This window comes from Danio rerio, chromosome 3 (assembly GCF_049306965.1).
Source record: "Danio rerio strain Tuebingen ecotype United States chromosome 3, GRCz12tu, whole genome shotgun sequence".
NCBI lineage: Eukaryota > Metazoa > Chordata > Actinopteri > Cypriniformes > Danionidae > Danio > Danio rerio.
In genome coordinates, this window is record NC_133178.1 from 6,289,477 (window position 1) to 6,306,390 (window position 16,914).

The 16,914-nt window shown below is 37.9% G+C and overlaps 1 protein-coding gene across 2 annotated transcripts in view; it reads right to left on the reverse strand.

The window, feature by feature from the left end:
• zgc:174623 overlaps positions 1–10,857 on the reverse strand; it is a 28,654-nt gene extending 17,797 nt beyond the window's left edge. The window contains exon 1 of one of the 2 annotated variants that reach the window (XM_073934148.1): positions 10,747–10,857. The gene's annotated coding sequence lies outside the window, so the exon portion shown is untranslated. The remainder of the gene's footprint in view (positions 1–10,746) is intronic. The other variant, XM_073934149.1, reaches the window with a different exon arrangement.
• Between the last annotated feature and the right edge of the window lie 6,057 nt (positions 10,858–16,914).

Here is a 16,914-nt window from a genome sequence, read left to right on the forward strand (position 1 = left end):
GGAATTCTGGCAAATGCCAGAAGGGCTGGACCACTTTTTTAAAATGTGGGCCGGTCAGTTTTTTATTTTTTATTTTATTATTATTTTTTATATTTATTGTTTTTACATGCAGGCAGCTTTTATCTCGCGCAACATGTGAATATTATGATGACGTTGATGATGGTAATAACAGTAATAATAATAGTAAATGTTAAGCATTTGGCCCAATCGGTGATATTTTCGAGAGGGGCCGACTCAATCAAAGGTTACGCGGACATAATCAAAATCTGGCAAGAATGTCAAACAAACAGTACGTATGGTAATGTGGGCTGGTGTGGCTATGGTGCCAGGGCTGAATTTTTGTCCCAGTCCGTCCCTGTCAACAACTCAACTCACGCAAAGAAGATAACGGAATCAGGTGTGCACTTCATTTGCAAGGATTTGCGGCCGTATAGTGCGGTTGAAAATGCTAACTTCAGGCATATGGTGAACACTATGGAACCATGATCCCCACTCACAGATACACAACGGACGTAGCAGTGCCCACAATTTATGAAGCGGTAAAGATACATGTCACAACATGGCTTGCCTCGGCAGAAAGAGTGACCCTGGCATGCCATCAATTTAGCTTCTCAGCGTGCACTGAAGCTCCCATCATTCACAGGCTTACTTGGAAGAGTGAGACGCATAGCCAGTTTTTTTTAGACGCAGAACTACAGCCAGCAACGTCCTGTAACTGTTGTATAAACGCAATATCACACTCGTAGCAGTGCGATATGGCTGTATATCGGCACTGGTGGGGGCACTAAGGCACTTGGTCTGCGGCGTCGTGCCAACGCACGCCTCCCACCAGTGCCGATATACAGCCATATCGCATTGCTTCTCCTGTGATATTGCGTTTATACAAGTTTGACGGCATAATTATGCGTATAAAAACAAAATCAAACATGGAGGGTCTCAAAAACCCTTTTGCATGAGGAACTACTTTCTTACACATTGGTTTCAAATCATAAGCTGACAGTTAAACAGCTGAGCAAGCATCTTTTAAAGATTCAAACGGCACTTTAGATCTAACAAGGAGTGCAGAGTTACTTTAAACAATTTACTGCCCATACGGTTTGCCGAAGAGTGTTGTATTCATGCCGATTTTTTTCTAAATAGTCCAAATCTGCTGATGTAACGGCTACACTTCTTGCAGTTTGCTCCATTTATGTCGTCTTTTCATCTTCTTCTTCATCTGTTGGGCTTTCATAGCTAATATCGAAGGATACATTCATGAAAAATGTATCATTTGCCATGTCTGTTTTCGCTAAACGGACTCGCTTGGACGGTTTTGAAACTTTGTATCTTTATAAATAGCTTGCTTGGAACATATATATGTATACATATATATATGTATACATATATATGTATTGCTACTAGGCATGGGACGATAACCGTTTTCAAGGTATACCGTGGTTTGGATAAGTCAAGGTTTTAAAACCGCCAAAATTGTCTATGATACCATTCCTAAGGTATGTGTACACTAGGGGTGTGACGATTTATCGTTGTACGATTTATTGCGATGCAAAAATGTCACAATATGCATCGTGGCGTTATGACGATTTGATTACGATATGACGTCCGTTTTCTCTTATTAGTTGAGCTGTTTGCACGTGAGCTACGTTCCACCTGCTGTCGCACGTGAGTTCAGATTGCAGCAGCAGTAATGTTAGCAGACCAAGATGAGTGGAGCTGAAATAGAGGATGGCCCATCCTCTCAAAATCAGACGTCTGGCAACATTTCGGTTGTACAGTCATTGCTTTAGACTCGTCCGCTTTTTGACACGCATACTGGGTCAAACATAGCCTAAGTTTTAAAGTCTTCACAGTGATTTACACACTTTGCACAGCGACATGGATACCTTCTAATGGTGTTGAAAGAGTCACATACTGTATTTATAAGGTACAATTCACCCTAAAATATCATTCTGTCTTCATATAATGTTCCCGCCGCAAAATCACACATGACATGAGCTGACCGTGAGCTGTTACTACAGAGGGCGGACTTTGATAGAGGCGCGTGTATGGCAAGCTGTTTTAGCATTTAAACCTTTGTTCTGACCAATGACTGTAAAAAATATGGACGACGCGACAGCCCCTTTTGCCAATGAACGCCTTGAGGGCAAAACGCCTGCTTGACGGGCACAAACTGTCGCAAAAGACTGCTGAAATTTGGTTGGAGTTGAGCTTCCAACCAAACGCTTTATGTAAAATCAACCACGCCCCCCGAACTTCTCACTCGACTGCCGGTGTCTGCACTATAACAAACGCTCACTGATGTAAATAGAAGCACTTACATTAAAAAAACACAATAATATACGGTTTAAAAACGGTGTGATGTAAGCTGTTAAACTTTAATAAAAGCAATACATGGTGGACTGCAGAAATAAACGATCTTTTATACACTCTAGCCTGAATATGAGCACAGATAATATATTCTCTTATTGTTATATTTGTTGTTGGTATTTGTTATCTTCATAGGGGTAGAAATAACACTTGTAAAATATAAACAATAACATATAAACAACACATACATTTTTAGAAAGGTTTTTATTTTTAATTAGCCATCAACAGAACCCAAAATATAGCCTACACACCATAACGATTTACCATGCGGGAACAATCGTGCGTTTAGAAGATAAATACAGCAAGATAAATATCAACAGGATATTTACACATCCCAACCCTGCAATTTGTCAATTTGTGCAAAAAAACTTTGCACTATTAATACAACGTCTATCTGCTGTAACATCACTAGTATATTGTTTATTCATTTTCGCTTGAATTGTTTATTTAATTTTTTTGCCTCCGTTTTCATTTGGTTTATTCGATGCCTTCATTATATCTGGCAACGAGGAATTTACATTCATTTTAATGTTAGCTGGAGTGTTCAAATAAAACGCCAACAGTAAATGATGTAAATAAATAATATCTAACATTTACAGCTCTATTAGGTTATATAAGATTTGATTTCAAGAACCTTATAATGATTTATAACAGCACATTCAGTAGATCACTTAATAACATGCCAAAACTTAAAATGCAGAGACGTCCTATAAAGCAAGTTCAAATAACCTTACAGGAGATCAACGTGGAGATTATTATTTAAACACAAAGAGAATTACTGCTAACGATCTCCTGTATACCCCGTACTTAAATGGGTTTATTTTATTGTGCAGTTTTATTGTCATTTTCGTATTTATTATTATTATTATTTAATACTTGTGCAATCGATACAGGTTTATTGTTATTTATTTTGTCCTTTATTTAAATAATTGCTTTGCTGTTTGCATCTTTATTCAAAGGTTAAACTCAGTGATACACTTTGTGTTCACATAGTAGCATGCGTTTGTTGTTATATCAACAAAAATGGGTGTAATAACGTTAACAAATGTGAGGGTTTTATATAATGAAGATTCAATCGCGCCAGCTCCGGGCATCAGCGCATAACCTAGTCGCGGCGTCGCGGGCTGATTCCGGCTCGCATGCGGCAGAGCCTGCTCGCTCGGCCGCCGCATCTGGCTCAATTGACTCAGGCTGGAATCGGGCAGTGAGTCCAGGCATCCGGAGTAGGTCCAGCAGAGGTAGTCAGTCTGAGGGGTAAGTCTCCGGCAGGCAAGAACTGGCCCCAGTGTATTTTGCTATCTGGGTGGCTAGGCGTGTATTAGCAAACTAATAAAGCCCGAAAAAAGCTCTGACCTTAGCGAATAAACAGTGTTCCACCAGATCATGTATGTCAGAAACTGTAGTTTACTGCTGAACTCATTTTGTCATAGTAAAATATCACAGAAATCGAGTAATAACACTTCAGTCTTCTGCCGAAGCTCAGACGCGCTGCTTTGAGAAACTGTCAATCACGATGACACGCCCAGCATTAAATTACTGTTAAAAACAAACTGTTTACAAAAATGAAGATCTGCACCTATTTCAGCACAATAACCAGTGCCTTAATCGACCAGAACTATCTTTCGGGACATTTTATTGCAAGTGTAATAAATTTTTTTATTTGGGCTCAAGTCTCCTTCATTAACACGGAGGAGGCGGGCTTTATGACTTGTACTGCAGCCAGCCCCCAGGGGGCGATCTAACGGCCGAGACCTTCACTCAAACGCAGGCTTGCGGCACACTTGGTTCTGACTATCCATAAATATATTTAGAGATATCTCTAATTATATTTTTACTATTCATAATTATAATTCGACTAGTCAGAATGACAATTAGAGATATCTGCAATTACAATTGTACTAGTACGAAATCAGATTGGAGATATCTGCAAATATATTATGACTTGTCATATTCCTCCATTGACTTCCATTGAAAAATATTTGCAGATATCTCTAAATGAGTTTTGACTTGTCACAATTGTAATTAGAGATATCTCTAAATGAATTTAACTAAATATGAATTAAATACCTGGAAATGTGGATTTTTTTTTTGCACACACAAAAAACGAAAGTGACCAAGCAAAGCCTTAAGCTCTTACTGTTAAATTCAATTGAATAGAAAGCTTTTTTTTTTGCACCTTTACTTAAATTGTTCCTTAATTTTGTCTCTGTCATTTCAATAATATTTTTTAAGAAGTTTTTAAATTGTTTTATTTTCCAGAGACAGGCCTGTTTAATTTATTTTCTTAAAGAAGGTTCAGTTTAATAAGTTGAAACAAGAGAAATACATAAAAAATAGTTTACTTGGTAAAATTTGCATTTCATTTTAATTTTCAATTTTTATTCCAAATATCGTGATACATATCGAATCGTGAACATTATATCGTGATACACATCGTATCGTGAGCTGAGTGTATCGTTACACCCCTAGTGTACACTCTAAAAAATAACCCAAGAGGTCTATTACCCCTACAAAGTTTAATACATTATCGTAACTTAAAAAGTTGCCAGAATAATTGTATTAAGTTTTTAAAACAGAAAATATTGATAATTAAATCAATTAAAAAATGCAGCTAATTTAAAGGTAAATATATCTGTCAGTGACTTTAAAACAATATTTATCTTGTAGCAACCCGAAGAAATTGGGTTGATAACTCACACTAATGGAGTTGTTTTGTATTTTTAAGTCCACGCACTGATGTTTTTTATTTTTTACACTGATAATATGGGACAGTGCATGTTTTTGTTTTGTAAAACAATGAAAACCTGTGGTTTAATACAAATAAAAAATTACAGAAAAACAAAAATGTTGTTAAATGTATTTCTTACAAGCACGAACAGTAAATTTGAAAACAAACGTAATATAAAAAAATGTAACAATTTCAGATAATTTATTTGAGGTACTAAACTTGAAAACGTGCATGTAATTAAATACATAACACTGGATTTGTTTTCAATTTTAATTTAAATAACTAATTGAAACAACCTATTTTTTTAAATACTCGACTTAAAAATTTAAGGTTTTTGCTGTGTAAAAATGCCTCTGACTGAAGAGGAAAAGATTTGGCTAACATAAAGTTTGTTGTCTGAACTTCATTTTGTTAGATGTTGTCGTAACTTCAATATATTATTGCAAACTGTTGCGTTAATTTTTTTGAGTGTAGGATTTTTTTATTTACGTTTTTTTTAATGACAACAGCATCTCCAGCAGAAACAATATCCAAAGATGCTGATTTAAATTGTGAAGAAATCAGCGTTTCTGAAACTAATGAAGACAGCAGAAGTCAATGATTCATTTGAATTATTCAGCCTGACATGTTTACTGCTCCAAAATATTTTAAATTTTTCTCAAAATAAAATATTTTGTGTTCAAAGGTGAAAAAATATGTTGTTTTCTACGCAGACATTTAAAAAGAGCATATATTAAAGCAGTAATCACAATACCGTGATACCGTAAAACAGTGATATTTTTTAGCCAAGGTTATCATACCGTCAGAATCCTATACCGACCCATGCCTAATTGCTACAGGACTGATAAACTGTAGGAAACGTTTTACCATAGTAAACTGTGGTGCATTGCAGTAGCTCTATAAATAGTTGAATAATATGTACATTGGGTAAATCATTTGACAAATCTTGTTGCATTACCTCAGCAGTTAACACAACAGATTAAATACTTTATAGTATGAGTAACTAGAAAACTAGAGCATACAGACTTGCCATAATGTACTATATTATAATGAAATGCTGTTTCAATGTTTGCACAACATTTCAAGAAATACAGAAATGAAACACATTAGGCTAATGATCAGACAAATCCGAATTGATAGCTACAATAAAATAATGTAAAAGTAAACAGAAATATTGGGGTAAAATTGTTTTTTTATTTGCACTTTCTCTTATTAATATACTTTCAGAAAAGTATTATTTTTATAAATTCTAAATAGGGAAATTATATTAGCAGCCAATGACTATCAAACTATAACATTGCTCACAGTCAATTAAATAGTGCTAACTTGCATGTGATTTTACAACTGATATAGCGAAGTGGCATTGTAAACAATAGGAAGACTTAAAATAAACAGATGTATTAATATAAAACCAACTTTATCTCAATAACAGAAATAATAACCTGTGGTTTTACCGCAAGATTTTAAACAGAGAGGTTTAATGATCATGAAATGTAAATGGTCAAACCAAAACAAGTGTTACTTAAGTTTCAGTTAAAATCTTTCTGGCCAACAAAAACAAAAGTTTGATCCTTTGTTCCTATTCTATTCTATTCTAAGTTCATGTTTGCTCTGTGTACACTCTCCGGAATAAAGGTTCAAAAGCTGTCACACTGTGGTGAAAGTTTCAGAAGGTTCACTTTTGTGATTGGGGCATGTTTTCACTTAGGCCCCGTTTACACTATTATGTTTTTAGTTTTCAAATGGTGTTTTAGGGCCTACTCACACTATGCTATCCGAACTGTGCCCAGGCCTGTTTCCCGAATCGTTTGAGAAGTGTGAGTGCACTGAATTGGGCTCAAGCACTGTTCACTTGGCCGGCCCTGGCCCGGTTGGAAGAGGTGTGCCTGAGCGCGGTACACTTGGGCTTTGGCGCGGTACGCTTGTGTGTGAGTGCAAAACGCGCCAAAGCCCGAAACTGAAAGCGAGACGTGACTTTTAAGGGGCTGTTTCATATGGATTTATTAATCATTCTTACTGTTCAGTGAACGCAAACTGCTGTAGATTATTAAAGACGCAAACCCCTCACTGCTCGTCAGCTGCACGGCTTCAGCAGACCTCCTCATTCCTGCAGCACGAAAGCTTTATGATTGTTTATGAGCGCCAAAAGAGGCGGATCTGTCCGGTGAAATATCTGATTGCGTGTCACCACATCCCTAAGGACTGTTTGGCGAAATATTTGACTGCATGTCACTGCATAACAAACGACTGAAACGATATAACTAGAGAAATCTCCACTGTGCTGCTGAGTGAGAGAGTGCTTCTTATTGAACAGCGCAGCAGCGATGACGTAAGCGTGCCCAGGCCCATTTGTGGTGTGAGTGCGGGCCGTCGGGGGAGACGGGAGGGGGGACAATCGTGCTTTGGCCTGGTTCGAGGCAGCTGTACCTAGTGTGCTTTTATTCTAGGCCTTAAGCCTGATTTATACTTCTGCGTCAGGTGACCGGCGTAACCCAGGGCGCATGCAACGCGCGTAGCTGTGCATTTATACTTCTGCGCGCTGTCTCTGTCGGTCTGCATTAACACTTCTGAAACGCTTTTTGGCAGTAAGGTGTAAATGTTCCTCTTTGTCGAGTTTCTTCGCTACTTTTTTGCATTTCCTGAACACTTCTGGGATGTACAAGTGGCTCAAACTCGCTCATTTTGAGGCAGGAACCGGCAGATGTGTTTAACTATGAGGTAAACACAAAACAAAACTTTCCATCCGGAGCTCCTTCACGGGACTCCACACTTTTAAACAATCGCTCGCGCGGCTCTCAGTCCCGCCATGTCTTGTCAGCGCTACCAAGCCGACCAATCACAGAGTTTACGCTACGCGTCGTTGCGACGTGTAGTTACATTTTTTAAGAGGTGCACGTCAGCGACGGCGATGGCCACGGCGAAGGGCTATGCGTCAGCGCCGTAGCATACGCCGGTGTTTGACGCAGAAGTATAAATCAGCCCTTAGAATGAAAACGATCTGCATCCACACTTGTGTTTCACCCAGTGTTTCTGAACAACTCTCCGTCCACACTACACCACTGAAAACACACATCACATGCAGGGCTGGAGCAAGCTGAACTGCCGCTCTAGGCAAAGGACGATCACGCCGCCCTCAACCCCAATGTGAAAACGAAAGTGAACGGTTATGAAAATGAAGTGAGATCTTCTCTTATCAAATAAAAAGTTTATCCTACCCAGTTAGGCGCATAAGTTTTTTATGCGCATTTTCAAAATTTATGCGCATCATGGCGTTTCCATCAACTGGTTTTTTTATGCGCATTTGCAAAATGCGCATAAAATAGGTGGATGGAAACATCGCTAAAGAGAACGAAAGGAGGCAGTTCAGTTATAGGCTCTGTTCTGTTATAAATATGCATATAGTGAAGATGACGCTCATATAAATATGCAGCACGACGCCTCAACATGTTTGGTGTCTGTTAAGTTGCTAATACCAAAATAAAAATAGGCAGTTCCTTATATCATTCATTTTATTGTTAAGTGAAGCAGTATAGCCAGGGTGATCTGAATAAGGTTATAAAGTACACTGTTCCCTTGGAAGATTTACCCGAAATGTCCACAGGTGTTTGTTTTTCATAACAAACTTGCGAAGTCTGAACTTACAAGGAGAGGATGCAAGACTGAACTGTGTGTGTTAGGCTACTTAATATTGAGGAAAAAGCCCCAATCAGATGGCCGAATGTCGGCAGCTCCGCCTCCGTTTTCAGATGTCTCCGTTTTCCCTTATCCACACTGAGACAGAGCAGCAGCATTTCAGAATGAAAACGACCTCGTCAGCATTTTCAAAACTCTGTTTTCTGCGATTGAAAAGTTCGGCGTACTGCGTAGTGTGAACAGATGGCGTAACCGTAGCAAAACTTATGCGTTTTAAAACGAAAACTTATTAGTGTAAACGGGCCATTGGTGATACAATTCAATACAGCACAGTTTACATATAGTTGTAGAAATTAATAGAGTATTGGCTTATTTATTTGTCAATATTACTAGTATTTTTGCATAACCACAGCAGATTATTATTAATATTATAACCTTTATTTTACCAGGAAAGACACATTTAGATTAAAAATCTCTTTTACAAGAGCGTCCAGGCCAAGATTAGGCAGTATACATGTCACACTTGTCTAACAAACAAAAAACAATTAACAGTTAACATGGATCACACTGATAAACTATTCAAAACATCTACAAGCCTGTGTTTCAACTTCTAAATCATTTATACTCTTTAAAATCTAAAATATTTAAAAGCATTTAGTGAAATCAGTTCTTTATACTGCAGCTTTGTTTGTAGATTTTTCCATGCAAAAGGTGCTGCGCGTTTAAAAGCCTTTTCCCCCATAAAGAGATTAACTCAGATACTTTACTGTAGTATGGTAACATCTGCTATACATTTACTTCATGCATTTTTTTTCAAGCAGGTGAAGTAAGGGAACATTAAATGCAGGAAGATGATGAAATGATGATCATAATATTGATCAGAAAAACCCATGTTTATAGTTAGAGTTTAGTTTAGTAGAATGTTACAGAACCCCAGAAGGGACGTAGTGGAGGAGAAAAAAATTGGCTGGGTGAAAAAAAAGGGTGAAAGAAAAAAAATGGGTGCGAGGAAAATATAGCTATATTTCTCTCGCAAAACTGTTTCTCCACAAACGCTTCAGGTTCACTTTCACTCACTTTCACTCACGTAAACCCTCCCGTTTTTTTCAAAAATTCTCCTATATTTTACCATTCTATCCCACTTTCTTTACATTAATACTGTGCGTCGATCGTCTCCTTTCATATGCAACCTCTGAAGCAGTAAATGCATGTATAAGCGCGGACTGACAGACGCGCTCCGTACAATAAACTGATCCCAGATCAGCGTCTGTACGCGCCATTTAAAGGGACACCTCTGTTATCAACAAAGCGAGCAGCAAATGAATCTCATGTTTTGTTTAGTTTGATAACAGAGGTGTCTCTGTAAGAATGCACAGATCTATAATGAAAGCAGTCCATTCCTGTAGAAAGTGTTTGTGATCATTTAAGAGAAAATTAGCTGTTTAAAATAAAACATGCAGGACGGAGAGGTTTACATGTTATTCAGTGTATTTGTCTGTTTAAACATACACCCGCTCCCCTGTGCTTCTCTGTAAATGGCGCGTACAGACGCTGATCTGGGATCAGTTTATTGTACGGAGCGCGTCTGTCAGTCCGCGCTTATACATGCATTCACTGCTTCAGAGGTTGCATATGAAAGGAGACGATCGACGCACAGTATTAATGAAAAGAAAGTGGGATAGAATTGTAAAATACGGGAGAATTTTGGCAAAAACGGGAGGGTTTACGTGAACAGGAAGTGTTTGTGGAGAAATTGTTTTGCGAGAGAACGCAAAACATCTTTGCGAGGAAACGCAAAACACTTTTGCGAGGGAACCCAAAACATAAAAATATATATTTTCCTCCCATCCATTTTTTTTTCTTTCACCCATTATTTTTTATTTACCCAGCCAATTTTTTTTTCTCCTCCACTATGTCCCTTCCGGGGTTCCGTAGAATGTAAACACTATGCTAAACTAAGTAGCTAGGCTACAAAAACAAGACTCTAATACTAATCATTAAAGGATGAAGATGCATACCTGTTTACATCTGAAAAAGCACAAACAGCCAGTGATGTGACCACTCTCTATAGAAACTGGAGTGCAGCCTCTTCATTTCTTCAGCATTCAACGTCATTCTTCTTCTTCTTCTTTTTGTTTTATGGCGACTAACTCATTAAAAGCATTATCGCCACCTACTGTACCGAGTCTTACTCTGATGATGGGTCTGAATATTACAAAGGGCAACAGAAAGAAACGAGGGAGGGAAAGGGACACACACACAAAAAAAAAAAAAAATTTCCTTGGATGTTTCATAGTCTCCAATCTTTGCATCTAGACCACATAGGCAAGGCAAGTTTATTTATATAGCACATTTCATACACAGTGGCAATTCAAAGTGCTTTACATAAACAAGAATAAAAGAAACAAGTAAAAAAAAAATAAATAAATAAAAACAAATAATAAAACTGATTAAAAAAACATAAAAACAGGTAAAATGTGATTTAAAAGAATGAAGAAGAAGAGAAAAACATGATAGTGCAATCTGTCGGACGCAGCACAGTGCTCATTCAGTAAAGGCACAGCTAAACAGATGTGTTTTCAGTCTTGATTTGAATGTGCCTAATGTTGGAGCACATCTGATAATTTCTGGAGGCTGATTTTAATCATACTCATGTCAGCACTGCTTGTTCAGCTCCTCTAACATAAAGGGCCTTTATGACAATGATTGAGTATACTCTCATCCATAAATATTAGACTATAATCTATAACCTAAACCCGAATACTCTATATACCTAAAAAACGCTCTATATACATGCCAATCTATTATACCTTTTCCTAGAATAATTTTATATATTGTTTTATCTTCCCCACACTGACTGAATAACATATCGCGATGTTTGTTATACTTGCTACAAATAAATAGTGCATGACCCACATTTTCAGTTACACCACATACATCACATTTCCCATCCTCATGTAAACCCATCAACGCAAGTGTTGCATTTAACCCTGTGTGTCCCAATCTTAATCTTGATAACCACACCTCTTCCTTCCTATTTCTTCCTTGATTTAGTGTTGTCCCCACTGTCTGTATAATACTATAGTGCCATCTTCCAGTACTATTATCCCATCTAATTTGCCATTTATTTATTAGTTTTTCCTTTAAAATCGATTTTGCCTCTCTTTTCCCCAGAGGTACATTTACCTCCACCTCTTGCTTATTTAGTGCTTCCTTTGCTAATTTGTCAGCAGCTTCATTACCAGATACCCCAATATGTGATGGAACCCAGCAGAAATAAACGACTACTCCTATTTCCTTCAATCGATATAAAGATAAATAGATTTCTGTTATTAAATCCTCTCTATCTGATTTTGAGTTTGCTAAGGCTGAAGATGAATCTGAGCAGATTACTACTTTGTTTGGTCTGACTTGTTCAACCCATGCTATAATTATAGCTGTTAACTCTGCAGTGTATACTGATAGATTACCGGACAATTTTAAACTAATGTTTACTTTGAACTCTGGAATATTAACACCTATTCCTATCTTTTTACTACTAGGTTCTTTGGAACCATCTGTAAAAATTTGTAAAGTTGAAAAATACTTATTATTTAAAATCGCATTTACTTCTTTTCCACTATATTCATCTTTAGGTTTATTTAGCAGGCTTACATCTATGAGTGGTTCAGGTGCTCTCCATAGTGGGATATCAGTAAGATGATCGCTTCCTATATTATTTCCAGAAACTGACCACTTAGATTTACCAGCTAGTGATGCTGAGACTATTGTAAGATCCAAGCATGATGCGCTACCTTTTCTTATATCTATTCTTGTTGGCTTGCCATCATTTAGGCACACTAAAGATTTCCCTTCCATAAAATATTATATTACTGCTCCATTTTTATCTGTTTTCCTACTACCCCAAATACTATTGTGTGCATTAAAATCACCACACACAATAATTTTATTTGATGTTTCACCTATAGTGCTTTCTAATTTGTCTACTGCTAATTCTAAACAAGGATTATAGAAGTTGACTATTCTGATTACCCCATGCTCACCCATTACTTCTATACATATGCTTTCTGTTTCACTTTTATTATTTACATACCTATAAATCACATTTTCTTTTATGAAAGTTGCACACCCTCCACCTCTACCATTATTCCTGTCTTTCCTTATTAGTTCATAACCATTCAGCTTGAAATTTAATGGTCTGCATAACCACGTTTCTTGAATACAAATTATATCAGGAGGTTTGCTCATATTTCCAATGTATTTTTTAAACTCCTGTCCATTAGCAATCAAACTTCTGGCATTCCAATGAAGCAATAGGAAAGACATGATAATGTTAAATATCACTACACTGGGATGCATCATAACTTACCCTCATATTCCACTCTTTCTTTCCTTCTTTTGCTTTTAATATCTTGTGGATTTGTTCAGCCGATATATCTGTACAATTCAGGAATTTGTTTGCACATTCTGCCACAATTTTAATCTTGTCAGACCTTCTTTCTACCTGTGCGGTGCCATTCACCACTGCACAAATGAATGCCACAAAGTCAATTTTCTTCACACTAATGTTATCAAGGAAGTCATTCTGAAGCATGCTCTTTTGTTTCTCAGATTCATTCACTTGAGAGTTTTGTACACGTTCCCTATGAGTTTGTGTTTCTGTCTGCTGTTTTACTTTACGAGCTGCTTCTGCATATGTTACATTTTGATTGGTCTTTACCTTTTGAATTTCACATGCCTGCTGCTGAACTGGGCATCCTGCATACGCAGCGCTGTGTTCGCCTCCACAGTTGCAGCATTTTAACTTAGTTCCTTCTCTACACTTCCCATACTGATGCTCTTCACCACATTTTGCACAACGCATTTTCCCTTTGCATGAAGCAGCTGAATGACCCATGCGTTGGCAGTTATAACAACGAAGAGGAGGAGGAACATATTCTCTTACCGTATAGCTGATGAAGCCTAGTTTCACCTTTGCTGGTAAATTTTTTTCCTCAAAGTGTATCAACACAGAAAGACTCTCACATTTTTTATTGTCCCTCCACATTATTAGTCTCCTGGCCATGCCAACCTTTCCTCCACTCAAGTTCCCTTTAATTTCCTCCATAGTTACATTTAAAGGTACACCTGAGATTACCCCACTCTTTTTTGACCCTACTTCAGTACAGTTTATTTTATCACCAGTAGGGATGTAACAGTATTGTAAATACCGTCATACAAATTTTTGAAAAATATAAATTTTTTTCGATATTACCGAAGTCGCATGACTCGGTAAAACTATAGGTCTTCTGAGAAAATTTGCTCAGGCGAATGAAGCGAACGGGAGGTAGCTGAAACTACATTTCCCATCAGCCCAGGCGTGGCCATAATCCTTTGCGGTCTGTTGTCGCTACAGATCCAGTAATGCGGAAATGGAGTGTGCTTCTAGTAGCGGAGATGAAAAAAAGATGGAAATGATCGAACCTAAAGCGGGTGTTGTCGCCGCGCGCGTACTGAATAGCGGTGTTGTCGCGGGAGTTCTGATCAGCGGTGTTGTCGCGCGCGTTCTGATCAGCTGTGTAGTCGCGCGCGTATTGTAAAGCGCCGAGGGGGGGTTGAGCACGCATACTCAAGAGCGGTGTTGTCGCGCACCTACTGAAGGGCTGGACGGAGGTTGTGTCGCGTCGCGGGGGCACTTTTGATCGTTTTGGTAGGGCATTTTCTATCCAAGACTAAAAAGGGCATGTGCACTGCACAGGTTGAGCACTGTGTGTGCACGTGCCTGCAAGTTGGGGAATACGTCTCAGTCATGGGGACTGCAGAAACACATCACACTGTTCAGATTGATGCAGACATTGACTTGTACCGCAAAGAGACCTCTATCTCACTCATGGTTTGTCTTCTCAAGTGGGGGAAAGACAATGCACAACGTTACCCACTGCTGTCAACCTGGACCAAGTCATATCTCTGTCCCAAAAACCTCAGTCCCAAATGAGAGGGTTTTTTTCTGTTGCAGGGGACATTGTAAATACCCAGAGATACCAGCTTTTACCAGATTATAGTTATATGATAATTTTCCTTTAAACCCATCTCTATCTAAGTGAGTGAGTGATTAAATGTTGAATGTGATGAGTTTTCAACAATACTAAATTGAAACTTTATTTTTTTACATGGTTTAATAATTTTTTGTTATTAAAATTGAAGTTAGTGTTTCAAAGCTTACAGATAGATGGCTAATTTGTATGTCATTGACACTTTTGGCCCTTTTTTGGAATATTTTCATAAGTTTTGTTTTTCCTGTAAATGATTCAATAATTACCGTACCGTGACATTCATACCGAGGTGAAATTCTGATACCGTTACATCCCTAATCACCAGCCAATGTTTTTAGTTTCATTATCTTTGCTTTTTGCATTTCGTCTATCGTTAATCAAAACTCTTCCATTACTTAGACATGTTGCCCCTTTTACTGATCCTATTTCTTTTTCTATTGCTTTTGATAGTTTAACAGGATGCACATATTGTTCTGACTGCTTGACAAAAGTGACCTAAGATTTTAATTTTTCTTTCCTCATTAACTGTCACTACCCTTCGTCCCGTCTCCTTATTTCCGCCTGAACACGCCTGCTCATATTCAGACTCATCACCCATGTTGTTTCCTTTTTTTCTTTTATTATATCGTACTTCATGAAATTCAGTTTCCTGATTGTCGTCATCCGATTCATCATCCATTGCGTCTACCCAAGACTTAAAGTTGTCCTTTCTGTTTTCTTTACCACGAGTATCCTCCAATTCGTAGCAGCGGCGTCCTCAGCGTCCTACCATACAGGCCACCTCCGAGCCAATCGCATTCAACGTCATACGAATGGTGCTGCTTATTTGTGCTGCAGGCACTTTTTTCCAGGGGTCTCAGTACAGCGTAACTGCTACTACGTCATCGGGTGGGCGTGGTCTATCTTTGAATTTGCATAGGTCACAGATTATGCGCAGATTGTAAAAACAGCCGGTTGATTCAGATACCTGTACGTAATCGCAGGGGTTTCGTGTCCAATGCCTTTTATATGCAGTACTTTAAAATAGCTTTTTTTCAGAAAGGAGGTTAAGTGAAAACGTATTTTAACCGTGAAATGAGAGAAACTCTGGATTTTCCGTTTCAAAATGGCAGGTTTGTTAAACTCGAGAAGGCAGGGTAAGTCAAGCCTGTTTCTAAAAGAGAGGTAACTTTAACTCAGAGTCAGTTACTGTGGTAACTTACTCTGTGAACCTAACCTGGTCAGGAGCAGGTTTTATTCTCTAAACTCTGAGTTTCTGTCGGTCTCCTCACCTTTTTTAAAGACGAAGCGGTATTTCTCGCCTTAGCCTTACATTTTCACCCACCTATTTTAATGCTCATTTTGGATATGTGCATAAAAACGATTGATGGAAACATCATGATGCACTTAACCTTTGAAAATATGCATAAAAAACACGCAAAATTTAGCAGGATAAACTTTTATTCAATAAAAAATATGCGCATAAACTACGATGGAAACACTTTTAATGAACATGTGCATTAAAAAAAGGTCATAATCATATGATGATGAAAATGTGTGTGAATGGACAAACCAGCAGGCTGAGCACACTGTAACACGTCTTAAATGTTGTTTTAGTCATTCTAAAATGCCTGAACTGTTTCAGTATTAGCGTAAAATTAGACTATCTCCGAGCATCTGGAGCGTGTCAACAGTCTCCGCGTCTCATGGCTTCAAACGCCCCCACGTGTTCATTGTCTTCTGAGGTGCAAGTACATTTACTGAATAAATAATTGGCGCAGCTTCTTCTACCACAGTAAATTCTGTTTTTACTGTTGATATTTGGTGCCAGTTTAATCAGGAAGTGACGATTTTGTTCTCTTTGACTCGTTGGATGGCAACGCTGCTTTATTCGCATCTTTTATACAATATTCCAGTTTTGCACATAAATTTATGTAATTTATTTGGATGGAAATATAAATATTGCCTACCTTTTAGTCACACACAGAACTATAAATAATTAGCCTAAATTCATTGACCTTCGACATGCACTGTAACTAGATTAATGGGATTATTATTCTTTCTAAAAAGTATTTTTAGTTCTGCTAACCTTCTAAATGTAATATCAGCCTCTATCACTTGATCAAGAAAAAAGGCAGACACACAAGTGCCCTGTTAAATCTATTAAAACTGATA